Here is a 27,355-nt window from a genome sequence, read left to right as displayed (position 1 = left end):
GGCATAGGGCCAGATTTTCAGACTGCCACAAATGCTCTCTGATTGAGTGTTCAAAATTGTGCTTGCTTTCATTATTATTTGTATTACAGACATGGCAACAAAGTACAGGCTACATCGAGTTAGCCATTGTACACACCCAGAAGAAGGGGCAGTCTCTTCCCCAATAGGTTTACAGTGTAAATGTGCAACAGAAACAAACCATGGCAAAAAACAAATGTTAACGTTATATAACAGATGAGGAATTAAGGCAGAGTTGGCCCCAACCAAAGCCCTTAGCATTACAATCCATGGAAACTCTCCCATTGACATCCATGGTCTTTGGATCAGATCCAGCAAGATTACCTGACTTCCCAGGGAAGTCATTGACACAGGAATTGAAACCAGATTTCCCAAGTCCCAGTTCCATGCCTAAAGCATGAGACCAACCTTCTACCCATGTGACAAACCTACACCTGTCCACACAATTTGTGTGCAAGCTCTCCAGCTTTATGATTGGCATGAACAAACAGGTGATTGTGTGCACAAAACTGGTGCATGTTCACAGGTACAATCAGAGATAGAAGGAAATCTGAGTGTGCAAAATGAGATGGCAGAAAGCCAAGTATATCTGGATATGTAATAAGCTTTAAAGATACTGGTGTTATAACAGTGTTATAACAGAGGTTTAGACCATCAGCGTAAAATGCTGTAGGTTTTATTTTACCTTTAGTTAAACTAAAATATTTAATCAGTACTACTGAGGCCATCAGACCCGTTTCCAATAAACAGAGTATAAATAATAATACACGGCTTTTGTGGTATTACTTGCAGCACTAGGATCAACAAGCACAGAAATTAAAGTATAGCATGCAACATTGAAGTGAATCAATAAGATTGAAAAGGAATGTGGCACACACTTATTTTTGTCTTTGAAAGGCACTATTGACCAAAACAATATCTGCTTTAACTGAAAACGATGCAGAAAACAGGGACAGCACCCGTGGAGATAAATGACTGTGGCAATGTCTCCAAATTATAGGCCAGCTGTTCTCTACAAAAGATTAAAACAGTACGTTGGAAGGTATCAGGAAGAAATCAAATAGTAAATCTTGAAAGCACAGCACTAACTGTTCACACCATCCTGTCTTTTGAAAAACTCTTTGAAATGCTGCATGGGATTCAAAAAAGAAACATTTAGAGACTTCCAATTTAATTTTTAAACCTTTGTTTTCCGGGAAGATGGGTGTCTCTTGGAATTTATACTCATGGGACTGTGTGATGGGGCATTCACCCCACACTTGCCCTGAAAGGGTTAATACAGGCTAAGAAGGGGGCAATTAACCAGGCAGGCTACAGCTGAGGGGAATCAGGTGGTTTAAGTAATCCCGACTGAATGAGGGAGCCCAGTTGAGAAAGAATGAGCTGGGCAGTGTTTATATAGCTGAGGGTGCTGCAGGGAAGTAATCTGAAGTCACTCCCTGGAAGAAGGGAGGTGTGAGGTGGACAAACCCAGAGAAGTAGGGAAAACCAGAAGATATGGGAGGGAAAGGCAACAAAATTCAGGAGGGAACAGTCCTTGGCTACTCATTAGAGGGTCCCTGATCTGAAACCTGGAGTAGAAAGCAAGCCTGGGCTCCCCTACCAGCCATTGGGGAAGTGGCACATGCTGGGCAGTGAATGGGAAGATTGCTTGAGCCCATTCATAAGAAGAGATAAGGGGGAAACACGTATGGTGACCTGGCCGGAAAACTAAGTCCTGAGAAGGAGCATCTAGCGTTAGAGAGACGAAGAGCCTTCTGGCTGGATCCTCACATTCATTTAGCTGCTGTATCATTTCTTCCTTCACAAACAATGCAAATATTATCTTCAATTATTTTCACCATAGGCAGTCCTTCCAGCACCCAGAATTTGGTTGAGTTTTCTCTGGAACACAGCCATTAGCAGCAACCAAATGGCATTGCAAAGGTTGTCAGCATGCTGGACTCTTTTTATCCAGGTTTATGCACCAAAAACCATTCCTCACAACACATATCATAAAGAGTCTGGCTTTGGAAAGTTCTGGCAAGATGTCATCATTTGTGGGCAGAGGATAGTGAGTCAGTGGTATCTTTTCAATGCCCAGTTTAGTGGCTTTCAGTCTATACAGAGGAGTAATTTGCCTGGTTGCTTTTTTATCTCTATCATGTTGCTTACCCAGGTTGTACAGATAACTGCAGGTGATATGATACTCCTGGTCTCCAGACTTTTGAGCTTTTTGAATACCAAACTATGTAGTGTCACTGGAATTTTCCTTCATAGTAAGCACATAGGTTCCATTGCAGGGTCTACTTTGAGTCGCAGATTTCTTTTAAAGTACCTGTTACTCCACCTTCTTAAGGATGTTTTCAAAGGATGTTTCACTCTCCTGCTGTATTGGTCCTCCTCCTGCATGGCCAGGTCTGTGTACAGCTCAAACATCTCCTTCCACCAGATCCATCACTGGGCTAGGTTTACGTCTGCAAAATCCAGGGCTCCAGGGGGCTACAGACCAAATTCCATGGCTCATGCTGCCAGCTCCTTCAGTTCAGAGAACTCACAGCTCAGCACTGCCACCACATTACATTAGCAAAGAGTTATGCTGAATGTAGGGTAAATTAAAAAAGTGGAACTGTGGGCTGCTTTGTCCCTGTGGACAAGTTGCTTCTATCCTAATTCCCCCTGTTTCTCTGGTGTCCCCTCAATAACAATCCCAGGGACGATGGGTCCTCTGACTCCAGTTCCTCTAATTATGGTACAACATCCGCCTCGCTGCATTACAGATTTTGGGAACCAGATGTGCTGTGAAGAGCCAAATATAATCCTGAGGGGCATTACTAAGCTCCATTTAACATGGAGTTGTGGTTACAGGTTAGTACTGTATTTCCCTGGTATCTGAGCAGTCCAGAAGAGTTGAGACTCCTGCAGTGAAGAGGGAAACATTTGGACCCAGACTCGAAACAGATGTTTCCTACTCTATTTTCAACATGCATGTAGTTCTGGATATTAATGCGAAGATGGATTAACAGCAAAAACAGAAAGAGTTCACATCACAGGTGTAGCTATGCTTGAAGAACTCCAGCTATAGGAGCTGTGTTGAACACCATCACTCAGTCCCACTAGGTTTCCTGATCTGTGTGATATAATGTTCTAATCCCCAACCCAAAGAGAATAAAAATTCTTTTGTAAGAATATCTGCTGTGGTTATGGCATAAGAAAGCAATGGGCTTTAAGTCCCTGTTGGCCCAATCCTGCTCCCACTGAAACCAGCAGCAAAAATAGACTTCAAAGAAAGAAAGGATGTAGGCCTATTTCTTAATTGCAACCCTTTTGTTTTTAAATCTGTTGTTCAACAGGAACTTAATCGTTGAGATCAGATATAAGACCATGTTATAACAATTGTCTAGTACTCCATTTACCTGGATAGAATAATAATTTTTATTACTTCTATTTCAACATTTTATCTATTTTAAGCACTTCTAAATAGTCATCTTTTTGTGCCTACAGAATCTTTGTTCTTCACTCCCACCCCTCAACTCAAGGGTGATATTCACCAGTAGTGCAAGACCTCTGTGCTGCTGCCATCCCACTAAAGTCCTTAAAACAGTGGGATTTCAGTGGTGCATAGACTTTGTGCTGGCTCTCTGCACTGGAGTAAAGGTAGCAACAAGCTATAAATTCACAGCCCTGGGGCCCTTTCCCACTCTTAGCTATCAATATTGACTGGTTAATACTACGTCTGCCATAACCCAATTCACATCCACTCATTTCAGTGCTCCTGAGGTAATAAATATATTTCACCCAAATGTCCATAATGTTCAAGTTCATAAGCAGAGTTCTGAAAGCTACTACAATTTTTGTGCCAGGCAATATTTATGCATGCCCCTATTGTGTATTCCTGACTCATGAATCACATTATGATGTTCAGAAAATAATTTATTGTGGCAGGAATAAACAAATTATAATTTTATATTGTTTTCATCAAGAAGAAATTTTGTGGGTTAACAGAATTTTCTAATAATTGGACTGTGGCTGGAAAGTGTGTGGGGGGATTTGTTTTATTTTTTAAGACCTTACTCTTAGTCTTGTTTGGGGGATGGGTAAAGAGGAAACTTCTAACTATGGGCCAGATCCTTAGCTATTGTAGATTGAATGAGGTCCACAAATGGAATTATGCTAATTTACTGAGGATCTGGGTCCTATCTTTTCAATTATTGTTTTCTTACAGCAGTGACATGAATACATCAGATCCTAAGCAAAAGGTGGTTGACTATGGAGTTAAAAAAATATCCAATCACTTAATTTTAATGTATTTTATCATCATCAACCATGTTTTGATCACCTATTTATGCAGTATTTTTCATCATTGCATAAACAGGTGATCAAAACACGGTTGGGAAAAGAGGGCATGATTCCCTCAGGCCCCTTCACAAATAGGAAATTTGAGATGTTTCAAGATAGAATTCACATCTCCTGCTTCACTTTGCAGTGATTCACAAAAGATTAAAAATAAAAAAGTAAATAAATAAATAAACTAAGCCCAAACTGCTCCCTCAACTCACTTTCAAGTCAGTACTGCCTAGATGAATCTTTCCAACCGCTAAATTTCCACCTATGATCAGCACTTTGTCATTTTGTCACCGTTTTAAACAATGTCACTTTCAATTATATGATAGTCGCAAAGTAAGTACCTGATGTGTCCAAATGATGAACCACCAATTCCTGCCAAAAACGATAAAGTGGCACACACTTATCAGCTGGACAAACCATTCCACTTACGTATTACAGAGTAGCTTTTTCATAGCTGAAAAATGGCAGGGTACCAGCACAGGAACATTTGAAGTCTTGAAATTTTCTCCCAGTCTTCACAAATTGAGTGGTAGTGGGAACAGGTGGAGGCTTCTAATCTCTATTTTTTCCAACATTTTCTCCTAGTGCTTTTACAATATAGTGTCATTTGTCATTCATGACTACTTAAAACACACCTCTAAAAGAATTGTGTACTGAACCATCTGCAAAAATGTTACAAATTATACAGACTGAAGAAACAAACAGGTGTTTGTCTGATCATTTCACTGAACATTTGAGAGATGTTCAGAACAGCAGCCTGTCATCTGTGAAAAAGCACATAATTACAAATGAACTCAGCACCAATGTCATTATAATGTGTAGCATGGGTAAATACATGCTGTGAAATACATGATCCAAGGATATGCAGAGAGTAGGATTTTATCCCAAGGAACAAGAATTCAGGAGGCATCCCTTGGGCCTGGTGGAATAAACTAAGAATGGAAATATTCATGTTTTCCCCAACATAAGTGGAAATTGAAATGAAACACTAGCATGTCCAAGTATTTTTCAGGGCATCTTCTTCATTTCATTCAAGAAGCTATTTCATTGTCTGAAAATGCAATACCTGCCTGAGTTAAATACTTTAATCACATTTACACAATTATGGCAAATTATTGTTATTACGTGCATTTATAAGTCATCGTGCACCACACTGTCTGTGTGGTACTTCACATGTACTAAAGGAGATCATTAACATTTCCAGTTAAGTGTAGCAAATGTCATGCTCCTTTGCATCCTGTAACTGTAAGAGATCTGAGAGGATGTGGACAGTCAGCTTAGAGCTCAGAAGTCATCTTAGAGCTCAGCATTACATAATACAATCAGCCAAAACTTGGGCAAAGAAAAGCATCTATAGCACTCAACAGGTAGTTAGCTCTTTCTACATGTTGCTAGGTAAATATACTTCCCGAGGTAGCTAATTACAGCTGTACAGCCCACCACCAAGAATGCCTTTCCTTATCTGCCATATGCTTCTTTCTCCCTTGGGACAGTTAGTTCCAGGGTTTCAGTAGTGTAGTTTAAATGGAAGGTGGAGAAGAATTTTTAAAGTAACTTGGGCCCAGGCCATAATTTCAGTACACAGAAGCTTACACAACAGTCAACAGTGCAAAGTGAATGTGTGTCTAGATTTTTTGTTATGGATAAAGGTCTAGTAATGGGCTGAACAGGTTTTGAACACAGGGATAGTTATAGCCCCACAAATACTAAGACACTAAGACACTATGACTATCCTGCAGTCTCCATTACTTTGGATGTCAATTTCTTTAAGTGGCGCCACTAACAGGAGTAATTCAAAACAATGATAGAAATGATTTGCATTAATCCCTTCTGTGTCTCTAATGACTCAAATGTATTCTATTTATTTAGATACAAAATATCACTTTACAAGATCCAAAAGAGCTCCAACAATTCTGAAAAGATACTGAATTGTAAAATCCAAGTTTTCGGGAATGACATAAACATGGCACCTTGTTCTTGAATATAATGCCAAGAGTGGTTACTTGCTAGGCTGGTAAAGAAGATCCCACTGTGAGCGTGGCAGCACCACTAGACAGCACCTCCGGGAGGATTGTTACTACTCCAGGAGGATTGTTCTGCAAAATACAGAGGATCTTAACTTGGGAGGGGGACATTAGATAAACTAGACCCAGGCTGTGGAACGGGGGCTGAATTGAACTAATTATGGGTTGCTAAGAGACTATTACTTCTATTTACAAATAATATTCTCACTCTCCTTTTGTTAAATATTTTATTTAATGTTTCCTAGTGGAAGCCAAGAAGAAGATTTCACTACCTTAGTAAGACACATTGACTCCACTTGTCTTTGTGCCTTTTCATCTATCTGTGAAGATAACAGATTTCCATTCCAGTACACCAACCAGCTCCTTTCCTCCTTCAAGTTCTTTCAGTTTTCCTTCCATCAAAAACCATCCCCCCTCTTCTCAAAACTTAACCTCATATTTCATTCATATAGCTTACATTATAACTTAAATGCAAGATGTATTAGAAAACTAAATGAGCTGCTCACTCCTTTTCCTTTCACATTACATCCCTTCCCCACTCCCTCTAATGGTTTATATTTTGTCCATTTAGATTGTATGCTTATTGGGGCAGGGATTTTGTGTTCTTGCTGGTCTGTGAAGTTCTCAATAACTTGTATTTGGCAAAAAATAATTTGGGACTGGCTAAAGCATAGCTTCCAAAAAGCCATCCAGTCTTGATCTTAAGACATCAAGAGATGGAGAATCCACACTTCCCTTGCCAATAGTTATTCCAATAGTTAATCATCCTCACAGTTAAAATTTGTGCCTGATTTCTAATTTGAATGTGTCTAGCTTTGGCTTCCAGCCCTTGGCTCTTGTTCTGCCCTTTTCTGCTAAACAGCCCTTTAGTACACTGCATTTTCTCCTCATGAAGATACTTATACAATAAAATCAAGTTCCCACTCAGTCTTCTTTCTGATAAAAGAAGTAGATTGAGTTTTTCAAGTCTCTCACTGTAAGGCATATTCTCCAGCCCTTGAATCATTTTTGTGGCTCTTTTTTACACCCTCTCTAATTTTTCAGTTTCCTTTTTAAAATGTGGCTCCCAGAACTTGACACAGTATTCCAATATCAGTCTCACCAATGCTGTTAGATCACCTCCCTACTACTATTCATTAATCCCTAGCTTATACATCCAAGGATCACAATGGCCCATGTTTGCCACAGAATCACATTTAGAGTTCATGTTGAGTTGCTTGTCCACTATAAGAACATAAGAATGGCAATACCAGGTCAGATCAGTGGTCCATCTAAGCCCAGTATTCTGTCTTCTGACAGTGACTAATGTAAGATGCGTCAGAGGGAATGAACAGAACTATGACCCCTAAATCCTCTTCAGATTTACTGTATTTAGGATACAGTTTCCAGTTCTCTAGGTAAGACCTGAATTCCTTGTTCTTAGATATATAACATTGCATTTGGTATTAAAACAAATTTTGTTTAAATGGGTCCAGTTTGACACGCAATTCAGACCACTCTGTATGACTGTCCTGTCCTCCTCATTATTAGTCACTCTGCCAATCTTTGTGTCATCCACAAATTTTAATCAACAGTGATTTTATATTTATGTCCAGATCATTGATGAAAATGTTGAATTGTATCAAATCTAGTACAAATCCCAGTGGAACGTTCTCATTTGATGATGATTCTTCAATGACAGCTACTTTTTGAGATCTGTCAGCCAGTTCTTAATCCCTTTAATTTGTGCTTTACTGATATGTATATCATTGTACTCCCATGTCTGAAAATGTTCAATAAAACAATGTTCCCAAGTGCAGCTCTTATATATCATGGGGTATAATTTTTCTCAGATTAAACATTGAAGAAAATCTTTAAAACTTCACTCTAGACATTTTCAGTTGCTGCATATTCCCATAAGTGGATATAAGATCCCAACTCATCACTACATCAACAATACTCTCTTCAGCCTCTGAGGCATATTCTACAGTTCATTAAATACATAAAATAATGAATTAGGCAATACTTAGAGCTTATGGTTAAAGAATTGATAATCTTACAATTATTCAACCACTCATCTGAGGAAATCTGCATCCTGTAAGTACTCTTCCTCAGAACAGTCAGGTGAAGGACTATTGGTACAGTGCTTTCAATTAATTTAGTATACACAAAGGAGATAAGGTCTGTCAAAAGAAATGGCTTGTGCAAAATCTGCTTCAGTAGAATGAACCACTGGAGCCTTCACACCTCTAAAAAGATGACTACTGAAACTAATAAAATTATTGGTTTGAAATTTTAAGCATCTCTTGGGACTGATCAAAGGACACAGAAGGAAAAAAGTGCATCTGCTAATAAATCTCCCAATAACTCAAAATTGTAGCAAGCACAGACACCCTGTGACAAACCAGATACAATCCAGACCAGTGAGGGGCTATGTCATCCTTGCCTTCTAACTTGGGATGCCTTGCAATGTCTTACTGTAGTAGCCTGGACTGCTTCACAACCAGCCACCAGCATACAGACCACTACTAGATTTTTGTGTAACTGCATCCTGCCAGTCACAGCCTGGCTCTCACCAACCTTGGTTAAACTGCAGAGTGATACTAATATTCTCCCAGCCCCTGACTTTCCCCCAGAAATTTATGTTTTGTACTGCCCAGTCCTCTTCTGGAGAGTCCAAATATATTAAGTCCAATATTCCTTTACGGGAATAATATACACTAGCCTGCTATCTTACACAGAGTTACCCAGACACTCCAATTTAAACACACTGAATTAGATAAAACAATAAAACAAGTTTATTAACTACAAAGACATAGATTTTAAATGAGTATGATTAATGAGGCATAACAGTCAGAATTAGTTACAAGATAAAATAAAGATAAAACTCTTACTAATGCCTAACTATATTAGATTCAAGCAAAATTTCTCACCACATTCTTCCAGCAAGATTACTGATAAAACCTTGAGGTCAGGACCACCCCCCAAAAGTCCAACAGCTATTTCTTTCAGCAAGGAAATTTCCTGGATTGCTGAGCAGAGAGAAAAAGAAAGCAAAATGCACCCCAAACTTAAGCCCCACCAGGCTGATGGTACTCAGATTCACCTATTTTTTCTTAGTGTCCTTTACCTCAGAACCAACTTTGTCTAGGTGTCTTCAGTATCTCAGAATATTTTATGTATCATTACCTTGCATTTGTATCCCAGCTCTGTATTCTGTCCAGAACTTGGTCTGATTTGCTACCTGATTTGCGCAAGCAGCTCTAGTCAAGAGAGAACTTGTGAGCCAAGATATATGAAATTTTCGTTTCAAATTCAAACGTCAGTTTGGGTTTCTCAGGTGGTTCATTAAAATTGGCAAATCTAGTCAGGAAACCTACATCCATTTCTGAGCAGACCTATAGCTCTAAATACATTTTGCTTTGATATTTCTGAGTGCCTTCAAAATTCAAATGGGAATAAGTCAATGGATTTAAACAAGAGTTAGCACTGCAGACTGGTTGGCATGTCAGAACCACTATCTATGAGTGAAAATGGAGAGTAACTATTTTGCTATTGGTATAGCTCTATTTGTGATGGTAACCCAATGCTTTTTGTTGAGGCAAAAAATAATGGAATGCAAGTACACTTTTGAAGAATTAACATGTCTGTATAGAAAACAAAACCAAACTATCTTTTGTATTGAAAAAATACTTTATTGATCTTAGTAACTGCACTGTCTGGAAACAGAATACTGTAAAAACTTCATAGCTATACATATGAAGAGAAATTAAAAGAGGAATGTGTCTGGGCCCATCAGTTTGGATTAAATTAGGTTGGACGATCAATGCTATAGGGTCAGCATATCAGTACAATTTGTTCTTCCTGTCACCTTCATAAACTGTAGGGCAAGCCTTTTCCTATTATAAATTGCTACGAGGTGTTTGCTAACCATTAACTTAAAATGGCTATAATTTCTCAGGTTGTAATTAGTTATGGTGACTGCTTCAGATCAGGCATCAGCCTGTCAGCTGTCTCAGATTATGAATGCAAGTCATCTCTCCGTCTCTCCTAGTCATGGCAATTCATTAGTTCTGCTGTTTGAGAGCAGCTGTACCATTTGAGATGTAATTTATTCAGATTCCCTCAATATTATTGCCGAAGCGTGGGAAGATAAGTGATTTGATGAGGCTATGTATTTACTGTCAGATAACGTTATAGGTTGGATGTGTGGTCAGAAGTGATAGGAGTTTATGTTTTGTCAGAAAAGTTGCCCTTTTTAAGTGAAAGATTAAGTTACATGAGGCAAAGGACAAAATCCTCTAACATGTCAGTCATGTCATATGCATTTATCCATAAAATATGACAAAGGAAACCTTGTTGACATCATTAAAATTTCACCTCACTGTCCTTGTTTACTGAAAAATTTTGTAAAAGCAGCTGTGCTAGTTAAACAAAAGTGTTCAAAAGAAAGGAAAATATAACACATTTGCCTGGTTAATGGGCAAAGTAGAGTGTGTCAAACCCAAATCTAGATTTTAAATGCCAGATTCAGAGTATAATTTGCACTCAGAAGGTTATTCTCTATAAAGAACATCACTGAATGTCTTTTGAACAGGGCTGGAGAAAACCCAAAACTCCTTGGACTTGATTGCATCTATTACTCACACAAGTGTTCCATTAGTTTCATTGGGAATATTCTCAATAATATTCACTGGTGTTAGTGAAGATTGCAAAGTAAGGTCCCTAATGTCCACCTCAGGTTCAGCAAGCAAGTCGGGCAGTTCTCTTCTCTAGGACATGTCCTTTGGTTTTCAGTCTTCTGATATTACACTGGTATAATTGAGAGGGACTGCTTTCGATCATTAGGCTCTCTGGACCTAGAATACATTCATCTGTCTAAACCCAAAAATAAATATATTTCAACACAATTGTTCACTATATAATGCTAAGGAAAGGGCTGATTTTCTAATCTGTATTCATACTGAAGAGTACTTACTCCAAGAACAGAAACTTAGAGTCTGATCCAAAGCCCATTGACGCTAATGGATGTCTTTCTATTGACTTAAATAGGCTTTGTATAAGGTCCTAAATGATAATGTTCTAAAAGCAACAGCAATGTAAGTATTTTGAGAATTCTAGACATATTTAATGCTATTTCTTCCCTTAAAATTAATTCAGTTTAGAGGAAAATGTGTATTTTCCATAAAACAGAGTTCTTTACTACATTCCCAACAAGCTGATACTTATTCAAAATGGTTCTTATTTGAATGGTTACACTTATAAACTTTATGAGGAAATTTTTCATAGGGAGGCAAGACAAAAGAAAAAAGGCAGGCCCTTCCCCCAAATTACTTTACTTCATTCTTCTTCTTCTTACAACTTTTCCCGCACTAAGCAGGGTTGCCAAAAAGGTTCATTATGGTCTTCTCCATACGATACGATCTTGTGTATCTTCTATCTTAAGTCCAACACTTTCCATGTCTCCCTTCAGCACATCCTTCCAACGGGTCTTTGGCCTTCCTCTCTTCCGTGGTCCATTTCCAACACTCTTCTCATCACATGGTCCTTGCTTTTTCGCATTACACGTCCATACCATCTCAATCTCTTCTCCTTCAACTTTGTTGCTACCTCTATCACTTTCAGAGTCCCTCAAATGTACTCGTTCCTTATCTTATCCTTCTTTGTTACACCACAAATCCATCGCAGCATCCTCATTTCATTCACATTCAGCCTAGCCTCCTCTTTTGATGTTGTCGCCCACGTTTCTGCACCATATGTTAGTGCTGGTTGCACAACAGTTTTGTATATCTTCCCTTTCAGTTAAACTGGTATTTTCCTATTGCAAAGTACACCTCTACATTTTTCCCAGTTGTTTCATGCTGATTGTACTCTTTGCTTTATTTCTGAATCCATAACACCATCCTCTTGTACCACAGATCCAAGGTACTTGAAGCTTTCTACCTGTTTGATTTCAACTCCTTCAATTTTCACTGGTGCCTCCCATTCCCTATGAGCTCCACTAAATTTACAGTTCAGCAATTGGGTCTTTGTTCTTCTGATCCTCATTCCTCTGTCCTCTAGTACTTTTCTCCAGCATTCTAGGTTTTCCTCCATGTTTTCTTCTGAACCTCCACACAGCACGTCAATTTACTTTACACAATTACTTTACTTCATTAGTAACTGAATTCTAATTTCCACTTTTACAATTAGGTATGGTTGACTGCAAGTTTGTAAGCCATACCATACTCCTGTTAGAAAAAGTAATGGGTGAACTTCAGAAGGTTTAATATGGATAAGCGTATAAAAAATCTAAAAAATTCAGGCAAGCTGTGGATATCTTCTCACCATTCTGACTTGTGCTATGATCCCTTCAATAGCTTTTAATTTATCTCCCTCTCAGTGACCAAACCCACTTGACTTTGGATCACCTGACTGTGGGTTTGCTCCCCACTCAAAGGAACAGACTGGTCCCTCTACTGTCAGTCTACACCTTCCTTCCCTCAGAATCATTTGTCACTCAGACATTGTCAATCATTTGTTCAGACTAACGTCTGGTTACTGTAACTTTAAGATGGTCAATGAAAGACTTAATGAAGAAGGTTGTCCTGAGGCTTTGATTTAAATCAGATTCTCTTCACAGTACCTGCATCCAAACACACATTCAGAACACTGCTTTGCTAGACAGATGGGAAAATACAATGAAATGTCACAAACACTAACATCCCCTTCATGTTCAATATCCTTATGGTCTCACTGACTCCTGCATTTTAATTTGCTATCTTAGTGCTATCCTGTTTCTCTATATCTGCTCCTGGGTACAGGCCAAATATTCTCAAACATATCTCAAGAGGGAAAAATGGCAGGTTGATTTATGTGAGGAACTATTGTTTTGTTTTGGGTTTTTTTTTTTAAATCTACACTGAGTGTTAGGGTGCGCAAGACTTTGTGATGCGAAATCAGCGTAGCTTGATAAGAGCAGGGCCCTGAAGGCAATGCTAAGCTTTTACAGCAAGTATAATAAGAGTTAGGCCTCTCGGGAGAAGAACCCAGACACTGTCCTCTGACAAGCCTTGGCCCAAAAGAGGAAGCACTAGGGGGCCTGGAAAATCCCGAGATGAAAATATAAACCTGCTGATGCTTGGTCAGCAGAATAATCACCGTTTTAGCAATAAATTAAGCAGTATCAGCACTATGATTAAATTCTTCTGAAGTAAACAACTAACGTCACCTTATTCCAAGAAGTCCCTAATTAACCACCAATAGACTAATGGAACATAAGATAAGGCCCAATCCCTGTAGGGATTGAGATGAACGTCACCTACCCCAGTGATAGTAAAAAAAGGTATGAGAAGGCCTGGTAGCCCCCCTCCTCCCGAGAGACTCTCCGTGAATCTGTGGAAGCGCTAGCGGATGCCTCGGGCAGGATGGTTCCCTGGTCGCCACTCGCTTATCAGAACGAAACATGGGTCTCCTCGTTCTTGTATTGGTAAGCGCCCTTCTTCCCGCTTAGATAAATCTACCTCTCCTAGACTAATGGGCCCCCAGGAGTACTTTGCTGTGGGTATCCTCTTGGCGGGTTTCTTCCTCGCTTTATGGTTCACCTCACTGTTTACTAAGTGTTGTTGCTGCTGCTATTGCTCAGCCAACGATAATAATAACAATAATAATGATTGTGGGCACTTTCCCCTGGTGTAAGATGCATATATCCACCTGCAAATTGTTACTCCTTACCTTTTATGTGGATAGCAGTCTCTTCAGACTGTTTCTGGTATGGGCAATAGTGCTAGAGATTTTGTGGCACTGCTGTGATGTTGATGAGGCTGCCCAGGGATAAACATGCCCACTCCTATGTGCCATAACCTGCTATTTACTCTTATGGTTGATTGTGCCTGTATTTTACTTCGTGTATTGGGTCTTGTGCTGGAACTTCTGTTGTACTATTGCAGAAAGTTTCCGGTGACTTTTCTTCTCCACTATACATTATTACATAATAAATAAGCTAAATTTGAAATCATTTTGTCTGTTTGCTCCATCCCGCCATCAAGATATTATACCGAACATTACACTGAGATAAAATACAATACACTTTAAAAAAAAAGAAGGTACCATTCATTATAGTCTCATCTCTGACCCTGTGTAGTATGTACATCTTGATACCTCTATTTTCATCCATACATATACGGACATTAATTTTAATCAAGGAAACCTGAGTTGAAATGCCAGTAGAGAAGGAGTTGTTATGCATGACACTTCATTTATGGATATAGCTGGGAAGATTAATGCCTGAGCCTGCAGCTTGTCCATTACTATCTTCAGCTATCCAAAAGTGAAGTGTAATGTATGACAACTCATCCCTCATTGCTTGAATGAAACCCCAATGCCATTTCATTTTAGCTCCCAGTATTTATCCATCAAAAATGCTAATTCAAAGATGAAACCTAAATTCAGATCATTCTGCAGGAATTCAAAATGATCACTTTCATAGTCTTTTAATTAATACTTTCAATCCTACTGTGTGAAGCATGAGAAGTGAAATGGAGATAGTTCTCTTAGATGCAAATGAATATACAGAGAACCTACAGCTTGGAATCATAAGAGATAGAACTGACTGATTAATTCCTCCTGAATAATTTATTGGTGTGTGTGTGTGTGGGGATGGGGGGGAGGGGGATGGGATTATGAGTTATTCACAAGCATCCAAAATTATTCACTCTACTTACACACAAAATTCATATGCTATACAAGTAGTGTGTGGGTTGCACACTGCAAAGTATCTAATGTCCTAAGTGGGTACTGTTCTCCTTTGGCTTTGTTTGGGCAAATGCTATTATTTCTTTTCCCTATCTTGATCAGAGTAACCGTTAAAGTCAGGATTCTAGTGTGAACATGCATCTTTAGAAAGTGAAAAATTGCTGTCCACAAATTGGACTTAGTTCTCCTTTCACTTGAACTACTGATCTCAACTGAGTGACTCCTGATTCATTATAAGAGAAGAATCAGGCCCAAACTCCCTACTATTCGCTCAAAACTTGCTGTTTCTCTGACCATTCCTGCGAGTAAAACACTGGTCCAGAACCAGCACACAGCACAAGTTGTGAGGGTGCAATGATGTTATAAAGTTCACCTTTGCATTGCCTCATTCTGAGGCCACTGTGTACAGGCCTTCTCCAGCAGTATAAATTATAGCAGGCATCAAGAGCTCTAATTTGCTGCTAAGAGCTTCAAACCACAGCCTGGGACTGATGTGGTGTTAATACAGTATGGCCACCCCTCCTAATCTCTAGGCAATTTTCACTAATAGAGTACCCCCCCCCCTTTACATTGGGGTGATCTTCTTTGGACTAGCTATACCAGCGTTATGTCCGAATCTGCCAGTAACACAAAGCAACCATTTGACACCAGGGTACGTGGTCAATTAGCCACAACAGGGACAAAAGCAAACACTAACAGAGTATGAATACAATTGAAGTTTAACAATTTTAAAAATTTGATTGAACATTCATGAAAAATACTTTGTAGTATTCACTTGGCTCTGCTAATACATATTAGTAAGTAAGATGCAGTATTAATAGGGTGGCTGGAAAGGGCACAGAAGAGCTTAGTAATTGCTTGGAATGGAAATGAACACTGTTGGAAAACTCGTTTTTCTTTATGCCAAGTCTCCTATTTTGTAAACAAGCTATTTAAATTGTGTAATAATGGTTTTAGACTGAGAGTCTGATTTTGCTATAAACAAACAAGGAAAGCTTCTGTTTTGTTTTCTTCTGAGTAGCCACTACAGACTCAGCATGGCATGCTCTTCTCAATGTGGTGACACTTGCTGAGAGATTATTTTCCCATTCAAAAGGCATTTTTCAAGGAAAAAAATTGCATAACTGAAGTGCATTTGCAAACTGCAAAAAATCAAGGATTCCATACGATTCTTTGCAAATCATGTAAAGTATAGGGAGAATGATGAATTTGGGAGTGAGGGATATTGGTTAGAATAGATCAGGAAAAGCAAAATATATCTTACTCACTTCCTAGTAATGAACTGTTAAAAGGACATTTCTAAATGTGGAAGTTGCCAGTTATTCAAGAGTTCAATGATGGGAAAGAGTATTTTCTAAATAATTTACTCCTGAAGTTACAGAGAAAATTGAGACCAAAAGAATCAGAATCACACTATCAAGAAATGCACAGGTTAGACCCTGGATAGGATAGGACTTCAGGCAAATGAAGGAAGAGAGAAATACATGCATGGAAATTTCATTTTTGCAGTTTCTCAGTAGTCTAACACATCGTAGTCAAACCAAACTCAAGATCTAAATATATATCCATCTAGGGATGAAGGCAGGTTGAAATGCTAAAGCATCTACATCTGAATTTTGCTTTTGGCCTCAAAGCTTAAAGCTGAACCTCTGCCAAACTTCAGGGTACTGGAAGCCCAGATTTAATTCTGGATATGGAATTTGCAGAGTGGGGATTTTAGCCTACATCCTGAGCTACAGTATCAGGTACTACATCATTACAGATTTTGCTTAATATGCCAGCATAACCTAGAAGATTCACCTCAGTGAAAGGGAATTCTCTCCAATGGTGTAGATTTAGTTTTCTGGTTCTAAGATCCCCCGGGTGACTGAAGGGAGAAAGAGGAATCTAAGAGACAGCTTTAAAGGGTTGCTAATCACCACCACTCCTCAACTCTTTGGAAAAGTGAGGTTCAAGGTGAGTAGGAGACCAATCTCTATCTACTTTAAAAAAACCCACAGCAACTTGTTGCAACTTAGGTGTTTTGCAGATGCAGACATCATCCTCTTTACATGAGAGAAAGCTCAATCCATACAAGATATTGCTTTGTATTGGATATCAGGAGTAGTGGGTGAGGCCAAAAAATGAAGGGTTGGTCACCTGCAGAGTAGACTGACCAATATGTTTATCGACACTAACAGCAGCACTAAGAAGACTCTTGGATGGGTAGAGCAAACAGCATTTGTGCCTCCCCCCAAGAAATCTGGCATTTTGGGGGACAGAGATGCAAGTCCATTTCCCTCCCCCCTCCAAAGTGATTAAAAACAGTTTGTGGGGGGAGGAGGGGAGAGAAGGTGGTACGGGGAATGTGTATAGGTGGGTTTGTGGCTATCTGGATGCAACAAAGCCAGTCCCAAGTTCTCTGCCTTTTCCCCCTCTTAAAGTGTGAAAATATACAACTTCATAAGGCTGATGCTAAAATATTAACATCTGGCAGACTTAACTACACATTTTATAATGTGAAATGTATGCTCAGCAGCAGTGGAACAGAAAGGATTAATTACTTAATATTAGACTATACATCTTCTGAGTTAAATGTAGCTTTCAACCAATATGGAAGCAACAACAGATACATACAGAAAGTCCTTAAAAAACTTTAATGGAGCACTAAGTACCTGCTACATTATTGTAGGCAGAGCTTGTAGCACTGCCTGTTATTAAGGATGCCCATCACTTCATATGATAAAGACTATGTTTTCAGTTGCTTATTAATTTGCCAGATTTTAAGCATGTGGGTTGAAATTTTCAGTGATGATTGTCTGGCTTAGACTGAATTGTTTTGGAAAATTTCAGCCAAACAGATTTTAACAAAAGATATGTCGCTTTGATTTTGTGCCCCTCTGTTTTGGAGCAGAGACTTGAAATTTGGCAAGTTGCAAGGGATTTTGTCAGGGATCTGCCTTTTGTCATCCCCCGTAAAAATCCATCCAATTTGGCCAAGGTATAATTCTTGAAATATTGCAGTTTGCATATAGTCAGAAGAGACTTTCTAGAGATTAATAGCCAGAATCTAAAAACATTCAGTCAGCATGTTCAAGTCTCTCTCAGCTCTTAGTGGTGTCCACACTGTGCCTGTGCCATCTCCTCAGAGTGACTGAGCATGCTCCATCCCAGGGCTACAGGGGCAAAGTTGGACTTGCCTTGCAATGGCTTTTCCCGGCCAGACTGGGGCTGGGGGACAAGAGTGACAGCAGGAAGTCTGTCTTTCCCCTGCTATGACTCAGGGAGAGGAAGAAGAAGCCCTCTGATTAAAATGCACAAGGGAGAAAAGCTGGACTGGGGGGAAGGAAAAGGGACAAAGAATCTGATGAGACTGAGAATGGAAGTAGGGAGAATAACAGCGACTAGGAGTTGGTGGGGGCTGGTACTGATTGTGCAAGAAGACTGGAAGCTGAGAGAGAGACTAGCAGCACAGTCTGGGACTGGTAGCCATCAGGAGGAAGGCTGGGACTGAAAGCTGGTGAGGGAAAGTGGGGTGGGAGTCATTTTGTTGGCACAGTGAATGCGAAGATCCAGATGAAGAACTGGGGGAGGGAGGGAAACTGGGACTGACTGGGCTAGGAATCAGTGGGGTGGGGGGAACAGGGACAAGAGGAGAGGAGAGACAGATGTGACAAGGATCTGGGACTCTGGGGGAGAACTGGGACTGGCTGGGCAAAGAGATTCGGACAAGAAGCCAGGAGGAAGGGAAGAAAAAGGAGAAACTGAGATTGGGTGAGAAACCCAGGGAGGGAGACTAGGACTAAGAATCAGTGGGAGGGAGGGGAGAGGCAGATCAGATGAAGAGCTAGGATGAGGGAATTAGAACGTGCTTGTTAAGGAAACTGGGTCCAGGAGTTGTGGTGGGAAGAGGGTAGGGAAGAGACAGGACTGGGTCAGGCACAGATTGGAAGGGATGGGACAGAAGGGATCAAGCTTGGGAGAAAATGGGTAGAAGACTCTGTGCCCACTAGAGCCCATTCCCCAAAATTCCTGAGTTTTACAATTCCTCAGCTGACAGCAAATATCTGTGAAACCCACTGGCAGAGTATCCTCCTCTAGTCCTGGTCCACACACAGGATGACAACCTACTATTGCTATCACTTATGCCATTAACGCTAGTAGCAGAGTTCTGTGGGTAGATGTAAAGGTTCCAATCCTTCTGATACCAACAGTGGAGTCAATATCATGCTACCTGATGAAATTTCTGTTTTTTCAGTGTGCCTTTTAAAAAAAAATTAAAAATAAAAATACTGTATTAAAAGAACAATACTAAGATTGCAAAATCAAGCTGTCAAATGTTAGGAAATACAAAATTAAGAATGCCTGTTGAAAAAATTGTGTGTGATCATAGAATTAAAGACTGTATCAAAATGCGTATACACTAGTGGAACAAGTTATGCTTGCAAAGATAGCCTTAATTCTGGCATTTTCGAACATTTGAGTGCTTGACACTGAAACCTTAAAAATGTTCTTTTAAGATAGTTTTTTGTGTTTAATATATATAAAGAGTATCATGTGTATATACTAATATGAATTATATATTCTTCATGAACCTACTTACTCCTGATCCTAGTGAATTTAATAGAAACTTTGTCATTGATTTCTGCAGCAGCAATATAATTTATTATATTATTATTATTTATTTGTATTACAAGTAGTGTTTAGATGCTTTAGTGATCCATATTGCTAGATAGGGCACATCCATATATTAAGAGACAGTCCCAGCCCCAAAGAATGTATAATCTAAATTGAAAAAAACAGCTTAAAGGAAATAGTATCTCAATTTTTCAGAAGGAACAGAGAGATAACCATGAGACCATGCTTCCTCCTTCCTTGTCTATCTATGTTATGATAAAATAATTTCTTTTTGTTATCATGGTAGCCCTAAACATAACAGGCTGTTAAGCTTTCTATTTTATCCAATGAGGGTTTGACTACAAAATTATCTAGTTCACCATGAACACATAGGTGCTGGAACTAGGAGTCCTGGAAGCAGTTTCCATTATATACAAGGTTTACTGTTTGGTTCAATGGCTCTCAGCACCCCGCTACTCAAATTGTTCCAGCACCACAAGAACATGCAAGTTTTCTCATTACTTGTTCTGGTTCCACTGACAGAACTGTAAAAAAAAAAAAAAAAAAAAAAAAGCAAAGCTTGAGTTGTATCTGGGATAAAGTATACACTGAAGGAACTCAAGGGGCACTGTATGAATTCATTATAAAATACTGAAATAAGAAATAAGTAATTTTTCCCCTCAGTGTAATGGAAGGGCCCCCAGACTCATAAGGGAACAATCTAAGAGCTAGTATAGATGTTCAACAGTCAAGGGTACTGCCTATGCAAAATTGTAAAGGATCTTAATGAAATCTTGCATTCTGCTTTCTGATTCACCCCAGGAATGGTGCTATTCCTACAAGGTAAACACAGTCATGTCTTAATCTTTGCATACAGTCATGCACATACAGTCAATTCATCAATGAGTTTGATAGAAGATCAAGGATCATTAACAGATATTTGTATGATTTTACTCATCCTTTTCATTGACTTCAATGGGCTTTGACTCAGGCCTTTATATTACTATTAATAGTGGTATAACCATAGCACCGAGGATCCCAAATTATAGGCCAGGACCCCATTGTGCAAGGTGATGTACGAACACCAAACAAATATACTATCCCTGTGAGCTCCGTGATACAGGGACTATCCTGGAAAGCACACAGAAAATTTTTAGCGTTACCACGAGCAAACATTTATAATAGGAGAAATTCAGTTTGGTTTGTACAAATATCTTTGGTCAGGACCCTGCAAGTCCTTACTCAGGCAAATATCCATCAAGTCAGAGCAAGACATGTAAAATCAGGACATGATAGAAAATCTAGCATGCTCAGCTGCAAATATTTATTAGTATTCCACAGTAAATGGGGAGGAGGCACCTCTTTATTAAGAAAAAAAAGTTATCACTACAGTAGTGGCAGGGCTTAGCTAAATATTTCAGTAAAGCATTGTTAAATTGTCTAGCATGTACTAAGTATTTAATGTGAAATGACAACTTGAGACCATTTTTATTTTGCAGAAAGAATGGTTTTGCATAAGGCTAGTTAGACGGGGAAAAATGCTATTACAGGAAATCACTGGAGAATTAATTATTTACAGTGAGGTTGGGTTTCTTTGGCTTCCCTCTTTTAAGATGATGCATCAGCTGCTAACATTAGGTATTTTAGAACACAGCTTTCTTTCACTTGGGAGCATTTTTTTTGGAACAGTGAAAATGATGGACACTTGGCTGGCACACCTTAAATTTGCCTCTTTTCTTGCCAGTGAAATTGTCTTTGGTAATGGAAAGAGAAACTCATCTGAGCCACGTTTTCCACTGGGAGTATTTGTCATCTCATTGGACTTCACGTTTAATGTGTTTGGAGGACTCCGAGTAAAGAGTCTGACTGACATTCAGGTTGCTTTCCCATAGGAATCTCATAATTAATTTGTAATGCCTGTCATCCTGAAAAAATCTGGGTGTACTGAAAAATCAGGATTTTTATTTATTGGGGGTGGGGCTGCAGAAGGGAAACAACCTGTTAAATAAATCTCTGGAGGATTAAAATCAAGAGAGAGGTAAATGAATGACAGTTCTTAGGAAAAGCTACTAACACATGAACACCATAAAGGAGCACTAGAAGAAGCTTGCTCATTACTATTGTCTAGGATATGGATACACCACTTGAAATAAAGAGATTGGTACCAACCTCTGCCTCTCATGTTCTAAAAAGCAGAATAAATATGTTGTAGATGTAAGGAGAGTTTCTTCAGTCTGAATATCTTTATTAATACCTAGTTCTTGCCTTCCTTTGCACTGAAACCTTATTGAGTGTTCCCTGTATTTGAGTTTTCTAGTACGCAATTAACACAGAAAAGGCAAATGTGTAAGTAGTTCTCTGTATTGATGCCTGGCCATGCAATAATTTCAGGAGCAGTTTTATAGCATAGGGAAGGTTAATTCTAATGAATGGGATATTAGCTCAAAACAGATAGGCATTATTTAAACAAAGACAGGGAAATTAAGCGTAAAAATTCAGGCAAAAGTCACACAGCTAACGTAGTGGGAATACAAATGGTCAAATTCCCACATTAATGTTGGCCTTGTCATGTATATTTTGGCTATTTTAGGGCACTATTTATTTCAAAATATAAAGTTTTTTCTTATTAAGACAAATATTGAGTGTTATTTTGTGCCTTGGAGAAGAAGGGGAGTAAAGAACTTCTCCAGGTCTTTGCTCTGCCAACTCAGACTCTCAGTGTGGTGTGGAGTACACTCTTCTCTTCAGATATTCTCCCTTTGGAAACAGCAGGGAAGAAGAACAGGGAGTGGGAGAAGCCATGGCTCTATTCTCACTACTGTTGGCCAGAGTAGGTGACTAGCCATGAGGGAAGAAATAAAGTGCATACATTTATAGGTTGCAGCAACTTGTTCTTCCCGCCTCTCTGGGCAAGAGGAGAGCAGGGAAGGAATTGTACCTTAGAGGGGTATGTGTCTAAGGGACAAGGCGGTACAACTTGATCACCCCTTCTTGATCAGGGCTCTGGCCTAAAGATACAATTATTAACAAACATTTATATTCGTATTGTGGTAGTGTCAAGGACCACAGCCAAATTGAATACCACTGTGTTAGTTAATTATATGAAATACCGTTTGCTTAGTGTTGTTTAATGTTTGTATTCCTGGGTTTTTTCTAAATGTTAAACATGCCAACTCTGGCTGCTCTAGGAGGGATGATTCAAGAAACAGAAGATACAAAGAACCTCTTCCCCACTCCTAGCACTACACGAGAACAGAAAGCAATTCTTTGGCTACACACACTCCAGAATGCAATTGAGGATGAGCTTATTCTACCTCAGAGAGGGTCTGTGTCTAGGCAAGGTCTGAGGGTAGCCATGTCCAGTCAGATCCCCTCACTCCCCTATTACCCAATTGTTGTGGAGGTGACATAGGTGAGCTCATGCTCCACAGGCTGCAGTAGCCATTGGTGAGTCTATACCTACGAGCAGCCCTAAGGCATGATGGTCACCGCTGGCTTAAAGAGGCATAATTCTTGTAGGGACTCCTGCTTAGGTGTTCTCTCTTTTCACCCCACCTAACTTCAGGAGTCTTAATTTGGCCCCAAATGCACAATTTTAATATTTCACTGGCAAAGTTCTTTTCTCTTAATAAATTGCCCTTTCATTTTGACCTGACAATAAAATAGTATGCTGCATTTTGTGTGTTAATTTCCTGGACTTTGTCAAAGGTGAAGACTTCAACCTTTGAACACTGGGGTGATTAGGATGTTATTGTGGCTTACAAAACTATTTCCAACAACCACTGAGTTCTCTGAAAAGTGGTTCACACTCTCCCTGCCCATTGCCCTTCTGGCTACCACCAGTACCAAACTGTCGTCCTGCCATTAGCCTAATCTTTGTTGATGACAGCAACCATATCATGTTGGATCTATTATCCCTCAAGCAACACAGCTAAAACTGACCTAAGACCTGGAGCCTTTTGATGGTCCTTGGTGCACGACTGCCGTTAGCCATCAATAAAATAGTTTCCCCCCCCCCTTTTTTTTTGGTTTGTTTTTTAGTTTAATTAAAATGAATTGCTACTCTTATCACAGAAGCCCCAGAAGACTGCAACAAACATACACATTTCACCAGTTTCACTGGGAAATCGCAGGCTTTTTGCACACTCCACTGGATATAGTTAAGTGTACTTCTGATAATCAAGTCGCTTGTGAAACTTGGGCTGACTTCTGGCTTGTATGCTGCTATTGCTGCTGATGCTTGCCAAAATTCTTGAAAACTTTATCTTCAGACATTCCATCCACTACTGTGTGACCAATAGTGAGTTTTAAGAAGAAATTCAGAATTTATAGTTAATCTGAGGATGAGGCACTACAATGCATTTAAAAGCAGACTGATTCATAGCATGCTATAATCTCTATAATGTTTGAGATTTAGAATCTAGAAGAATCCTTAAGAATTGCTACTGTTCTGGAAGAATAAAATCAAAAGACAAACCATGTGTTACTGATTATTCTTCATGACCTTTAATATTGACCATACTCCTGCACTTTAATGTCCTCCTACCCATCTGGCTCAGTTAATGTGGTCTTCTGATATCACCTTCTGCCCCAAAATATAGAAAGATACATAAAAATTATAGAAATCAATGTTGTTTGCAGTGTTGTTGTATTTGTATTGGTCCCAGAATATGAGAGACACAAGATGGATGAGGTGATATCTTTTAATGGACTGATTTCTGTTGGTGGAAGAGACAAGCTTTCAACGTGACTTGAAAAAGAGCTCTATGCAGCTCAAAAGCTTGTTTCTTCCACCAACATAAATTGGACCATTAAAAGATATTATTAAAGGACTCTGGGGGAAATTTAAAGTCTTGCGATACCTCCAATTAATCATCATTTTCACACTGTATTTCATCTAAGGATCTCAAAGTATGTCGACAAAAATTCACTTCTAAAGGAAAGTGAGAAAGGACGGTCTTGTGGCTAACCCAAAGAACTGATACTCAGAAGATTTGGAGGAAGTTCCCAGCTCTGCCACAGACTTCCTGTGTGACCTTGACCAAGTTACTTAATCTTTCTATGCCTTGGCTCTCCAACTGTAAAATGAAGATAATACTTCCTTTCTCCAACCTTTTGTCTATCTGGAATATCAATTCTGCTAGGCTGCTCTTATAATTTGTGTCTACAGTGCATATCACAATAAGGCCTTTATTTCTATGTGCTGTGTAATGGAAATAATAACTAGGAAATAGTGAACATTCATACATTTCAGGTGGAAAAACTTGGAAGTAGTTTACAGAATAAAGCAAATATATCCCTTTACCATAGATTTTTAAGATTAATGATAATATGCCACAAGTATTCTAATTCTATTCTTCATCTTGTAATGTCACATCATCCAATAGTACATCTGGAAATCTTTCTGTATATAACATATTTCATCTCACAGCCAAACTAACATTAATTAACTAATAATTTCTGTTTAAGCCCTTACAAATACATAGAATAAACAAATTATTTTTAGATTTAATTTGGATGAAAGACGTTTGGATGTATGAATAGCACTGAGCCTACAAAACAAAGCCCATAGACAATGAATATTTATTAAAAATGTGACCTAATGTGCTATCAGGATTGATTTGCCATAGGCGGAAGCAGCTACTACTAAATCCAGACATACAAATTCGAAGGACAATTTAGAAATGAAAACACTGATCCCTAACTCCAGTTGAGATGTACATAGTGCAGTTTGGGGACTTGAAGCATGTGTATACAAGGGTGGTTAAGCCATCTTTGTGGTCCCCCATCCTGGGTGGTTTGGATGCCAGGCTGATTCTCCAGTGCAGTGGTCCCCTAACTTTTCATCCCGCATCCCCCCTTATCCCTGTTCACACCCTCCTCTACCCCTCTCAGCTGGGGCTGGGGAGGGGACCACGTTCAGGGCTGGGGACTGCAGCTGGGAGTGGGGTCACAGTCAGGGGCCTGTGGTCAGGTCTGGGGGCTGCAGCAGGCCAAGGGGCTGGGGGCCAGATGTCAAGACCACAGCTGGACATTGCAAGCAGGGGCTGAGTGCCGAGCCCATGCACTGAAACCAAGGGTCGAGGCTGAGATGGGGGCTGGGTGCCGAGGCCATGCACACACGCTATGACCATGGGCTGAGGCTGAGCCAGGGACTGGGTGCCAAGACCGGGACCGAGCTGGGAGCCAGGGTCAGGCCCGGATCAGGGTGGGGCTGGGTAGTGCTCCCTTCCCACCCCTTGTGGTGGCTGAGCCTGGCTGCGCCCCCAGAACGTTCCTCCAAGGCATGCCCCACTGTTCAAAGACCTCTGCTCTAATGCAAATTAGAGCAACCTGAAGGGTGCTCTTTGGCCCCAAGAGGTCAATATGATAGCAAGGGATACTTATGACCCAACTAATTCCTGGAATCCCCTTCTTTCTCCTGGTCACACCTCCTACATGCGTTACAGACAGGGAGGTGCTGTGGGCCACAAAATACACTGTAGGATCCTCCCATGCTAAGGTGAGCCTCTTCAACTGAGTTAAACTGCTTTTGCCACTGCAAAGTGGTCCCAGTGAAAATAAGTATCAAGGTCAAATTATAAAAGCTTGATTCTGATCTCATTTGCATTGGTGTAAATCATGGTACTCTATCAGCAGGGTTACCCTCTGTAGAACTGGTGTAAGGGCAGGATCAGGGCCAGTATACTTCTTCATATGGTATCCCAAATTCAGCTAGTTTAATAAACAGAAATCTTTCTTGGGAATGTCTTATATGTTGAACAAGCAAAATAAGACAGAGCAGTAATGATATGCATCCCAGAGTCTGGAAATGCAGGAGGCCAGATTCCAAGTCTAATACAGCCCTTTTGTACTCCACCACCAATCCGAAAAATCCATAAAACTGTTCTTAACCATTTTCCTGGGAATCCCCTTTCACATGGGGAGGTGGTGTTGGTCCAGCATACTGTAGCAGCATGGCGGGTGCATCTGTCTAGGGAAATGTGTGACTGGAGCATTGTCACACTCCAGCAACCCCAGCTGCTATCAACAGCCCATAAGGGCTACTGCAGCAGAGAGTAATTTAGAGCAGCCCAGGATTGATGTGTGAGGGTGCAGGGGGGAGGGTGGTTGTGAAGGTGATGTAATGACAAGTGCATCTGAGGATTAAACCAAGTTGGCTTACATTCAATGAGGTGATTTAGTCAAATTGTGCAAAACTCATTTTGAAGTGTTCTCAAACTCCGTAATAACCAAGGGTCTTCTCCAATATGTGAATAATGGAATACTGTAGATTCTTTCCTCTGCCCACTGTCTTCCTCTGTTTGCCTCTGTCTTCCTCATTACTAGAGATGATTGAAAATCATTACTAGAGATGATTTTTCTCTTAAATACAGAAAATTACTTTCAATTAAAGAACTTTTTATAAAAATATTTCCACTTTTATCAAAACCTTATGGATTTTTATTGAAAACCAACTATTTTTGGGTGTCCCCATCAAAGCCGTTCAGCTTTCGCTGGTTTGGGGGTTTTTTTAACAAAAACCCAAGAAATTTCTAACAAATTTGACTTTTTTTCTCTAAACATTTTTTCCACTGAATATTTTCTGACTAACTCAACCCAAAACAACTGATTTGATGCCTTCTATCTTTCTTCTATCAGATCTGTAACTTGCAGTTTAAAACTACTTTACTAAATGT

General features: G+C 39.6%; 1 long non-coding RNA gene across 1 annotated transcript in view; it reads right to left on the bottom strand.

Annotated features, from left to right (window-relative positions):
• The window catches only part of LOC137153578 (uncharacterized), a 337,442-nt gene that overhangs the window by 98,828 nt on the left and 211,259 nt on the right, over positions 1–27,355 (bottom strand). The gene's annotated exons all lie outside the window — the stretch shown is intronic.

This window comes from Emydura macquarii, unplaced genomic scaffold, assembly GCF_026122565.2.
Source record: "Emydura macquarii macquarii isolate MOO-44397 ecotype Brisbane River unplaced genomic scaffold, CSIRO-AGI_Emac_v2 contig_1253, whole genome shotgun sequence".
NCBI classification, from domain to species: domain Eukaryota; kingdom Metazoa; phylum Chordata; order Testudines; family Chelidae; genus Emydura; species Emydura macquarii.
The sequence above is the reverse complement of the archived record's forward strand: the minus strand, read 5'-3'. Positions and strand labels throughout refer to the sequence as shown.